The sequence below is a fragment of the Grammomys surdaster genome, unplaced genomic scaffold (genome assembly GCF_004785775.1).
Source record: "Grammomys surdaster isolate TR1022 unplaced genomic scaffold, NIH_TR_1.0 751, whole genome shotgun sequence".
NCBI lineage: Eukaryota > Metazoa > Chordata > Mammalia > Rodentia > Muridae > Grammomys > Grammomys surdaster.
Window position 1 is genome coordinate 644446 of NW_021605170.1, and position 241 is coordinate 644686.

Consider the following 241-nt stretch of genomic DNA (forward strand, 5'->3'; position numbering starts at 1 on the left):
TGTGTGTGTGTGTGTGTGTGTGTGTGTGTGTGTGTGTGTGTGTGTGTCTGTGTCTGTGTCTGTGTGTATGCGTGTGCGTGCGTGTGCATGGCAGTGGCATCCTTTTAAGTGCCGCCCAGGGTCACTTCTCTTAGCAGGATTATGGACGTGTGTGCCCATGGATCGGTAGGATCAGGAGTGCTGGAGATGGAGGCAACAATCCCGGGTGTCTTGTATAAGTCTGTGACACAGCCTCAGCCAC